Genomic DNA, 9,738 nt, shown 5'->3' on the forward strand with positions numbered 1-9,738 from the left:
AAGAAAAATACTGAGATAACAATGCCATGTGAATATCAGAAAAATACCCTGTTAACTACCATAAATCCCACCCAATCCACAGGGTTTGGGTCAATCTGGAGGGGCCCTTAGATAACTCCAGCATTGTCAATGCTCTTTTTTAGGTTGGACAAAATGGAAGAGAGAGCAAGAGAGTCTGTGAGTATCTGGAACCTGCAAAACATGCAACTGGTGTACCGCACATTGTCCACCTACATTTTAGTTGCTGGGGAAGCAATCCAGATTATGACCCTAGAATGGAGCGGGTTGGGATTAGCCTCAACTTTAATGACATTGCCCACCCAAGGCTTTGAATTATGGTCTCGATCCCTCACATCTGGAATTTTTATTGTTAAAATAAAAACTGGGGAGGAAGCTGTTCCCTTTATGGAGTAAAAGACTTTTGGATCGTCTTTTGAATTAGCAGCCTCATCTCTGACAATTAAAGGAAATGGAACACATTCCAAGCATGACTCCAAAGCAGCCATTTCAGAGCAGAATGAGGCAGGAAGGTGTGCACAGTCTGTGTCTACTTTGCTGCATGGATTGATAATCCCTTTTAACCCTGACACACAGAGATCATCTCCCTCTTGTTGACAGTGTCCCTGCTCTAGCACTGAAGACTGGAAAGTGAGTCCAATATAAAATTATTAGCAACTGAAAGAAGTGAAATTGACTTTCAGGTACTTTCAAGGACAATGTGTTGATTTATATGCAAAAGCACATTTCTGCAAGTGTATTATTTGGTGTTGAGTATCTCTTTGCGTGTGTTTGCATATGTGTGTGCTTTCAAGTTGCTTGTTGACTTACGGTGGCCTCATGAATTTCATAGGGGTTTCTTAGAGAAGGAACACTCAGAGGTGGTTTTGACAGTTCCTTTCTCTGAAATATAGCCTACAGCACCTGGTATTTCTCGGCAGTCTCCCATCCAACTACCAAGCAGGACTGATCCTGCTTAGCTTCCAAGATCGGATAGGTTTTGATGCCTTCCAGATGTTTAGGCATGTAACTGACTACAGACTGTAGTGTGAAAAGTAGTTTTAAGCAAGAAATTGATTCTATCATTTTCTTTGCCTTTGTTTTTATAAAACAATAATACAGTCTGCCCTCCCCATATACGGGGGATCCATTCTGGACCCCCTCCCCCCACGTATGGGGAAAAGAGTGTATGCTCAAGGCCATAGAAAATAATGGGGTATGTTTTTGTGGCAGTGCACAGTGTGCACAGTGCAGGTATGCGCTCCATTATTTCTGCCAGGGCTTGCCTTTCACATAAGCTCAAAGCTGCAGAAGGCAAGCTTGCCTATGGGGAGGGCTGACTGTACTAACATGGCATATGAGATGGCAGCAATGCTAAAAAATGTCAAGAGGAAGAATGCAAATGAAAAAAACAACAACTCATTACTTTTGTTTCCCCAACATGTCCAATGATTTCTCGGCCCATTTATCTAAGTTTGTCAAGGGGCAGCTTGTGTTTTTCATCTCAGAGGAAAAAAGATGCTGGGTAATTTTTTAAATTAAGTGCAACCAATTTTAGTCAGTTATATGCAGCTAAAATCGATATTACCTCTTGCCCTCTGGCTCACAGGATATTTCCTGAGCAACCCATTATACAGAAAATGCTTTTTCCATGGTACAGCAGGAAAGATTGACCTCAGGCTTTTCATTGCAACAGGAGGAAAATGTTAAGTACCTTCATGCCACTACTGGATAACTGCTTCCTCTACTCTTCAGGATAAAATCTGCAATCCTTAAAGGCTGTCTATTACCTTAGGGCAGAACTGCTCCTCTAATACCATACCCTCCAACATTTCACAGATGAAAACTGGATGTGTGCTGCCAAACAACATCACAGTGAGGAAGAGAGGCTGGGGAATTTTGGTTTTGCCTGAGCCTACTGGGAAATGCAAGATTCTGTTCCCTTTTGCCCTACTATGTTAATGGGGTGCAAGCCAATTTTGTATTTTGAGCTCAATTTGTAGTGGTTGAAGCAAGATGAGGAGAAAAGGTTTAAGTGAGAAGAGAACAAAACTGAACCATTTGAAAAGTATCTGAAAAAGTGGGATGACAGAGGCTTAATCAACTGTTGGCATGTATGCAGTATTACACCTATTTCCATCATGGCAAAATGAAGGACTGTATGTAACAGCAGTCAGCACTCCATATCCATAGGTTCAGCATCAGTGAATTCATCCATTCACAGCTTGAAAATATTACCCCCCCCCCCAAAAAAAAAAATCCCAAAAGCAAACCTTGATTTCATTGTATATAATGGGATTTGAGCATCCATGGATTTTGCTACAGACAGGGTGTTCCTGGAACCAAACTCCATCAGATACCAAGAGTGCAGTATAGTTACTTGCAATACACTGATTTCCTCAACCAAGACATAAGCAAGCATGGTACTTTCCAAGTGATAAAGGGATAACTCCATTCTCTTTGTGATGTAACTTTTCATATACTTTTATAGTTATGCTTAGGAATATGTATGGGGCATTTGTTTCTGTTCAGATCCTGGTTAGACTGGGGCCACTTTAATCTGATTGATGAAGACCAAAAACAAATTGAGAAATGGAAACCCAGATTGCCTATCCTCCCACACTGACTTGCATTGGTGAACTATAATTGTCATAACTGTTTTGCTTTTCAGAAGTCTGCACAAAATCTGAAGACAATAGAGGAGTGAACCAGTCAAATTTTAGATAGTTAGCTTCAGGAGGGGTTTATTAGTTTGCCAAGTGTCAAAAAAAGCTGTTGATTCCTCCATCTAATTGACTGATTGATTGAATATTCCACTTTTCTCCAAATTCAGCATCCAAGGAGGATGGCAACATAGGTTCCTACAGAATACAGCTAAAATCAGTTGTAACAGTAAAAAAAGCAACAATTAAACTAACCATTGCATACTGAGTTACAAACAGTTTAAAATAATTCAAAATGTGACAGATAAAAAAAGCACAGCATTTCCAATTAAAAACCTTATGGAAGAAGCAGACAATGTCCCATAGCAAGTTTAAACAAAAAGGTCTTTTCCCACAGGTGAAAGGAGAACAGAGAGGGGGCCAATTTTGCTTCCCAAGGGAGGGATTTCCAGAGCCTGGGAGCAGCCATCAAAAAAGACTTTTCTCAATTAGATGTTCATGGTGTTTTTGTCATGGCACATTTTCCTACTGACTTTCTTCTCCTATTTCTGATGCAGTAGGGAGGGCTGGAGTGTTAGTGTGGCATAGTGGATTTGAGTGTTGGATTATGACTCAGCTCAGCCATGAAGCCTACTGGGTGACTCTGGGCAAATCACACACTCTCAGCCTCAAGGGAAGGCTATAGCAAGCCTCCTCTGAACAAATCTTGCCAAGAAATTCCTGTAATAGGGTTGCCATGAGTCAGAAACTACTTGAAGACACACAAGAGGAGAAGGCTGACAGGGTCCCTGCTGGAGCGTATATAGATGTTATCAGGCAAGGGAAATTGAAAGTATAATCCAATGGCAATCTGAACGCAATCATGGGGCTTAACATTATTGCATGATAGACTACCACACGCAATTTCGGGCAATGGGAAGTTGGTCCAAATGCAATAATGGGGTTTCATGTTATTGCATGAGAGGTGATCACACGCAATTTCGGGCAATGGCAAGCTATTTTCAGGCAATGGGAAGTCAGTTTGAATGCAATTCGAATTCACGTAAATTCGCTGAACTAGCAAATTCACATGAATGCATTCTTGCCCCACTTTCTTTTCATTCGAAATTAAGAGAAATTCCTCCCATGTGATAAACTCCTATGTGACAAATTTATTCAACATGGAAGATGAATACAGGGACATCCGTCTTCCCCAACCAGTTTCCCTCCAAATGGGTTAGACTCCAACTTTCATCACCCCAACCAGCATCAAGTACACATCTGACAGGTAGTCCTGTTAGTAAATTGATCCATCACAGCAAATGGGTAAGAAGTATCACTAGGGAGGACAGTTTCAGACAGACTGTGCCTAATGGTACCACTCAAGTGTCACAGACTTTGCAGCTATTCCACCTTTTGTTCCTTAATTGATTTTTAAGGGAAAAAAGAAATGGTGAGGCAAGATGGGAGGGCTACAAATAGAACAGAATGATTTCTAGGCCATCTGTAAAATTCAGTAAGTGAAACGGGGCAACTGCACAATCAAAGCCTTTTCTGGAGGCACTGCTGGTTTTTGATTTTGTCCTCTCTGAGTACAGAAAATAGCAGCTTGAAGTCTGAAATCTGAAGCAGAACAGACCAGGATCACAGTCTAACTTTTTATCAGGTTGCTCAAGGTGTGGCATACATATTTCTGCCTCCATTTTATCCTCACAACAACCTTAGGAGATGGGATAGGCTGTGCATCTACACTGAAGAAATCATGCAGTTTGATACCACTTTATGTGCTGTAGCTCCATCCTACAGAATCCTGAATCAGAAAGCTCTCCTACCCCAGGAAAAAATAATGTAAGACTGTTCTCATTTATATTTTTGTGGAGGTGGCATCTGTGTTTGTGTGCCAAACTAGGAAATGAGGTGGAGATAAAGTTTTGGAGGAGGTACTGGGTGGTACTGGATGAACAATCCTAAATTCCTGTATGATAAGGTTTAGCACGGATGAAGGTTGCAATCCTGGAAGGTTCCAGGTGCAAAAGGACAGAGAGCAATCCCACTTGCATTGTGTTTTTAAGAAGGAACACTGTTTTAACAGTAGAAACCCTGGTGTGATAGTCTCATAAATTTTCCTAGTCCTAATCCATGCCTCTAATACACAGGCTGGAGAAGTTACTTTTTGAATTTGCAATTCTCAGAATCCATGGCCGTATGTTCATATTTTGGGCATCTTGCCAAGAAAACCCTGTGGTAGGTTTGAGTTAGGGTCATCATTAAATCAGAAATGCCTTCAACACACAACAACAACAACAACAGCCCCCCAAATAACTGTTTTGAACTCTGTTTTAATCACTGAAATACAAGTGACTTTTGGATTGGGATGAGTATAGAAGAAGACTGGTGTCAATGAAGAGAGGGATTTCTTAACACCTTCAGCCACTGCTTTTATCTTTGTGAGAGAAAATATACAGATAACTCCATATTTTGCCAGCAGAGCCAAAAGTTCCTCCACAGAGCTTGCTTTCAGCTGGAAAATGGTATAAAAACAAAGGCTTACGAAGTCACAAACTCTGTAACATTTTACAGATGAAGGCTGGTACATTGTGACCAAGCAATATCAGAGTATTTGTCAAGATGGCAAAAGTTTTAATTAGGAAGAACACACAATCTAGGAAAGGCTGCAGCAGCTTGCTTTTGCCTATTCCTACTGGACAGGGTAGGATTCTACCCCCTCCTCTCCTTTCCCCTATGCCCTATGTTTGTGCTTTGAACTATTTGCAGCAATTGGAGTAAGATGGTGAGGGGAGAAGTGGGGAAAGGATTTAAAAACAGCTGAAGCAGCTGTAAAAATGGGATTACAGTAGAAGATTAATCAGGCCTCTCTGCTAAAACATGACCATTGGAGGTATGAAGTCCATGTTCTCATCCCACTTGTAATCCTAGATTCAAAAGTGAAGTGTTAGTGGCTACATGTGTGAGTAGCGGAGGTGATGAACCTAATTTAAAAAGGAACAATGAAACTTCATATAGCATTTAATCCCACCCTGAGAGTGCATCCATGGAATCCTAGGATTTGTAGTTTTACAAGGTCTTTATCCTTTTTTGCCAAAAATTGCTGGTGCCTCACAAAACTATAAATCCTAGGATTCTGTAGGATGGAGCCATGGCAGTTAAAGTGGTGTCAAACTGCATTATTTCTATAGTGTAGATGCACCCTCAATCTCACCAAGGCCTAGTTCACATAAGCAATTGATGATGTTGCAAAATCATTTCTGGAATGTGCCAATGCAGGCTGTAGGCTGGGATGAATCACTATCACTAGCCCCTTTCCAGTGAGGACAGGTGTGTGGATGGACAGGGATCATGCCAACTGAAAAATTAGCACGAAAGAGAGGACTAAAATGCGACATTTCCTTCACCACTACTGGAATGTCTAGTTTTTTAAACTGGTCACAAGCCAGAGATGATATAGGAAAGATAACTGAACCACTTAGACTGGATGTAAGCTGCCAAAGGTTACTTCTCAAATGTGTCTGCAGAGCTGAGGCTAGGACACGAGCAAATTAGTTCTCAGTTGACTCCTCCTAGTTGTGAATTTAATGTTGCTGTGGAAACCATAAAGGATATATTTGCTAGCGTCCTTCTGCATGTAATTGCTGGAGTTGGGCAATTCAGACTTCATGGTTTCCACAGCAACATTAACATCAACATGGTGCACCTTCTGATAATCTACTGTTCTGCACTCAGGCACAAGCAAAGCACTTTATATGGTAACCTGGAAACAAGGTGCCCATTTCCCCAAGCAATGGGTTAACTCTAAGACTGACTTGAAGAGTAAGAAGGGAGCTTGAACACCAGGAAGGATGAAAGGGGCTGAGCAAGCCATCAAGTACCTCTGGCCCATTTAGAGAGACTATTGTGAATATAGATGCCTATGAGTCATTTCCTAACAATCACACTATCTTTCTGCGATGGTGGGATGACATGCTCCTATGAGGTGAGAACAGGCTATGCTGACGGCAGCACTGCTACTGGTAGGATATCCCATATCTTTTGTTGAGGAACCAAACTAAATATGCCAAACAGCTACTGGGCAGCAGCAGTAGTGGAGAGTGACACTGGCAGAGGATCTCTCAGAGATAACAGCAGTGCCAACAGAGCTAACAATTGTTAGTACTGACTAGAAGGAGGCACAGTAAACCTTTTTTGAATGTCTCTTACCACAAAAACCCTATGATGTAACAGTCCAAAATGAAACAAGAGATAGTGCCAGAAGATAAAACTCCCAGGTTGAATGGCACTCAGTGAGCTACGAGGGTACAGCAGAGGACAACTACAAGTAGTGATTTAGCTAATGATATAACTGAACTAAGCTAATGATATAACTCAAGACAAAAGGATGATGAGCTAAGAAGAAATGGGGTGGCATTAATATTGAGGGGAGATGTAGCAAAAGCAGTAAACAGATATGATGCAAAGTCTGACCAAATCATATCATCAATAAGACTTCAGGGAAAATCCCTGAAGTAACTATAAACCAAATTTATGCTCGAACTACAGCATCAGAAGAAGAGAAAATTAAAGATTCTGTACTGGAATCCAGAAGGAAATTGATCATGCGCCACCAATACTAAAGGGTCCATAACATTTCAAGGTGAAAGGCTCAGTAGCATGTGCTCTTCAATCATGGATGGAAGAGAGAGAGAGAACTACAGAGTACAAAATGGAAGATGAACAAACTCATACTAATTGATACAAGAAAAGAGTAGCTAAGATTAACAAATTGGACACAACATGAATATGTTAATTAATTAATCACATTTATTGTACATGACCATAGGCTGTCACAAAAAAAGTATTGGTGTGTTATAAAAATAAGAAATAAATGACACATTCAAATTAGAAATAAATACTTCTCAAGATCCTTACAAGTTAAGATTCCTGGCCAGCAAGTTGAATATATGCTATCCTTAAACTCTTGGCATGACATGCAGACTAGCAACTACTGGGGAATAAACATGATCAGATTATTCCTGTAATGATTTAATTTTTGGAATCCCCCAATATTATTTTATTGACTTTGTTGTCACCTGATCACTCACTGTGAGCAAGCTGCTTTTGCACATTTTGTTGTCCTTTGAAGAATTTTCCTTCCTTCATACAAATATATGTATGTTATCTGATGAACGTTGGAGATTATGGGAATGCACAGACATTACACAGCCTTTTAAATTTTAGATCTACAAACCATGTAGAGAAACAAAGCCTGTTGTTCTGGTTCACATTGCATGAGGACAGTCAGAATAAGTGACTCCTTACCCCTTTGCTCCTCAGAGAATAAGGGCAGTTTCCTGTTTATTTGAAAACAACAGCTATGGCTCCTGCTGCAGCCATTGGCTAGTAGTATTATTCTTGGTCCCATGCCTATGACAGAGCTTCTGTTTCTTTGAGTGGATTGAAGTGCCTTCATTTGTCCTCACAGGCCTTTTGCAGTTACTCAGAAAAGGATGAAAGTTACTCAGAAAAGGATGAAAAACTCCCTGGCATCACTGGAATGGAAGCCTTACTCTGGGAAAGAATACTCTTGCGTTATCTAGAACTGATGCCATTTATTGATATGGTTGCAAAAGAGAATCCAGACAAAAGTCTGGTCATGTAATCACATTCCAGTGTCATCCTTCTTGGCTTTCATATCCTTTTAAAGTCCATACATCTGCAATTTCCATTTTATAGTGATTTTTTTTAAATCCCCCAAAATGAAGCCATGTTAGTCTGTTACAGCAGCCATAATGAATTGTTTAGTCTTTGAAGTGCTGTAAGGCTCCTTTGTTGGTTTCTCACATTCAGCATGATTCCAGCACCTGCCTTTCCAGTATGCACTAGGAAAATGCTATTTTTTTAAAAAAATTATTTAACAATAGTAAAATCTCAGTTTTACAATAATTCACCCCCTTTGTTACAGACTCATATATTTCCATCCCTCCTGTAATTTCATAGTACATAATAGAAATACTGCTCTGTCAAAAACTCATACATCTGCAATTTCCATTTTATTTCATTACATCCTATTCATCTAATTATTGATCCAAAACTTAACTTAGTTGTTTGGTTTTTTAAATTCACCATTACTTTGACACATTAAAGTAACAAATAGCTTCTTTTATATCTCCTTTTGCTTGTCTTAATTCATAGCTTAACTTCTCTGATAGGGCTATAGTACATATCTTAACCGACAAATTCTCTAAGTTTTCCCCCACGTTTTGACAATTTCTAGCCTTGCATCACATAACATAATATGACGTCTTTATGCATTAAATCCTTATTCTCCCCTTCAAATAGAGATATCATTAGTAATGCTCCTCTAAAATAGACTCTCCCCCTTCACCTATTTGACTTATCCACGAGAGAACCCCATCCCAGAATCTTCACATTAGCCACATGCTATTTATTTTCTGATGTACCTGTTGAAAAGGATGGCCACTGAAAAAGCTGGGGATGTACTTGCCCTGCATTTCATGCTTGCATTGCCCCCCCCCCCCCTTTATCATAATAAAATCAGAAAAGTTAAAACCTTCTGCTGGTTAAGAGAAGGACCCTGCTCCCTTCCCCTTCCCAACCAAAAAAATCCTGGGTGGGATTTTACCTGTCATTGTCTCCATGCATCTCCCCCATTGCCATTATTATCTGCTGTTTTTATTCTGTGCCTGCAAGTTGACTCCAATTTATGGTGACCGTAAATTTATTTATTCAGGATTTATTCAGAGTGGGTGTACCTTTGCCTTCCTCCAAGGCTGAGAGATTGTGACTTGTCCATAACTCAAAATGTATTTTTGCAAAAATTCTGGGGAAAGATGACCAAATACCCAGATATGTTTCCGTATGAAGCCAACATTTAGATTCCCATTATTCAAATGTTGATAAAGTAAAGAGATTCCCTGTTCACTGAATAACAGAATGTGGACGTTTGTCTTTCCACTTGCAATAGAAGTTTTTAATGTAAAGTTGAAGGCTTTCATGGCCAGCATCCATAGCTTTTTGTGGGTTTTTCAGGCTATGTGGCCATGTTCTATCAGAGTTTCTTTCTGACGTTTCTCCAGCATCTGTA

This window comes from Sceloporus occidentalis, unplaced genomic scaffold, assembly GCF_023333645.1.
Source record: "Sceloporus occidentalis isolate IW3139 unplaced genomic scaffold, rSceOcc1.0.p SCAF_5, whole genome shotgun sequence".
NCBI lineage: Eukaryota > Metazoa > Chordata > Lepidosauria > Squamata > Phrynosomatidae > Sceloporus > Sceloporus occidentalis.